The sequence below is a fragment of the Rhinopithecus bieti genome, unplaced genomic scaffold (assembly GCF_001698545.2).
Source record: "Rhinopithecus bieti isolate Rb0 unplaced genomic scaffold, ASM169854v2 scaffold_46418, whole genome shotgun sequence".
Lineage (NCBI taxonomy): Eukaryota > Metazoa > Chordata > Mammalia > Primates > Cercopithecidae > Rhinopithecus > Rhinopithecus bieti.
Window position 1 is genome coordinate 1 of NW_016860564.1, and position 1,690 is coordinate 1,690.

Here is a 1,690-nt window from a genome sequence, read left to right on the forward strand (position 1 = left end):
TGAGTCCTTGTCCCCTCGCCGCGCCCCCGGCCGCCGCCCCTCCTCCCCGGCACACGCGCACGCAGGTGCAGCCCTCGCTGTGCCTGCCACCTGCGCGCGGACGCCCCTCACGCCCCCTAGACCCTGCACCGCCCGACTTCTGGCCGTGCCGGCCGGGAGGGGACGGGTAGGAAGAGGTGGCGGGCGGCCCCGGGCGCGGCGCTGCCTTCGATGGCCCAACCCCCCTATTCACCAGCCGCGGCCGTGACTCTGCCCGGTGACGTAGGGAGGCCGAACTTTACGTAACCCGCCCGGCGCCCCACGCGTGCCGGCACAGGGCATACCTGGGGCCCGGAGGCCCAGGCTTGGGGAAGGGGCTCCAGTCACGGGGTTGCCCATGGGCTGCAGCCCACCCTCACCGTGCGGCTCTCTTTAACTCAGTTACTGCCAGTGATAGTGACCCAGTCAGTGTGTGTGGACGCGGCCTGCCTTCTGTCCCAGGCCCCTTGTGACCAAGGGCTTACCCTTGAAAGAAGGCAGTAGGGAGCTTGGGACGGAGCCAGAGGTCAGACGCCTCTGCTCAGGTCGGGGCTGGGGACTCAGAAGGCAGGGTCAGGGCTCAAGCTCGATTCCCTGTGGGTTGGGGGTCCCCACCAATTCTGGAATGAGCCCAAACTGAGACACAGGAGACCTGAGTTCTAGGCCTGGCTCTGCCGTGGCTTGCTGACCTTGGAGAAGCTTGTGCCCTGCTGGAAAGTGGGATGGCAGTACCCGCTACATCTAGTAGTTGGGGAGATCAAGAGAGGTATGAGACCTGAAGAGGATGGCAGACTATGCGGTGCGGTGCACACCGGTCTCCAAGTTGTTTTCAGCCTCCTGTCTCCTCCCAGGAGCTAGGGGTGCTAACCTGTAAGTGTAAGCAAACATGTTTGGATAGAGGGCTGGTGCCACGCCCCAGGCTCACCCCGCCCGCACAGCCGTCGTCCACCCCTCCCCTTTCTTACAGATGACGCTGAGGCTCGGCCAGGGACAGTGATAGACCCACATCCCCGGAACTAGGTGATTGCGGTGCAGGAACCAGGTAGGTCTGAGTCTAGATCATGCCTCTGAACAGCCCAGGAAGAGGCTCCAGGGGCCTCCAAGTGGTCTGGGGTCGGAGGTCAGGGTCAGGTTCAGAGTTGCGCTTGGGCTGGAGAGTGGATTTGCCTTATCTTGACATGTGGGCCCAAGCTTTCTCATCCCCTCCCTGGCCTTTTCTTTGTTTGGGGTTGTATGAACCTGGCTTAGGTGGGAACAGAAGCTTTTCCAGTGGGTCCCTGGGTTGGAGAGGGGAGGGAAGATTTAAGGGCATGGGCAGCAAGGGCATTTCCAGCAGAGGTGCCAGAGAGCAAGTCAGTTTCAAGGAGGGAGAACAGGTACAACTAGATCAAGGATGAAGGCGGGGGTTCTGGGCGTGGGAGAGATGGAGCTGTGGGGTGACTGTAAGGGCCTGGCCAAGGCTGGAGGTAGGTATGAGGGCCTGGTGGGCCCGGACCGGAGGGCTGTGTGAGGGGCAGAGGGGAGTCCCTGGGCCTCCCCAGTTTCCCCGCGCCTCACCGTGGCCCCTTCCTTTCCCCGCAGGTGTGCCTTCGCGGGATCCATGCCTTGAGGCCCAGGAGCGTCCCGCCGCCAGCATGCCGTGGGACGCGCGGCGGCCTGGGGTGGCGCGGAC

At 63.7% G+C, this 1,690-nt stretch overlaps 1 long non-coding RNA gene across 1 annotated transcript; it reads left to right on the forward strand.

Annotated features, from left to right (window-relative positions):
• The first annotated feature begins 6 nt into the window (after positions 1-6).
• LOC108525395 (uncharacterized) lies at positions 7-1,690 on the forward strand. Its single transcript, XR_001884267.1, has 3 exons — positions 7-888; positions 986-1,060; positions 1,600-1,690. It is a non-coding gene; the product is annotated as an uncharacterized LOC108525395 (long non-coding RNA).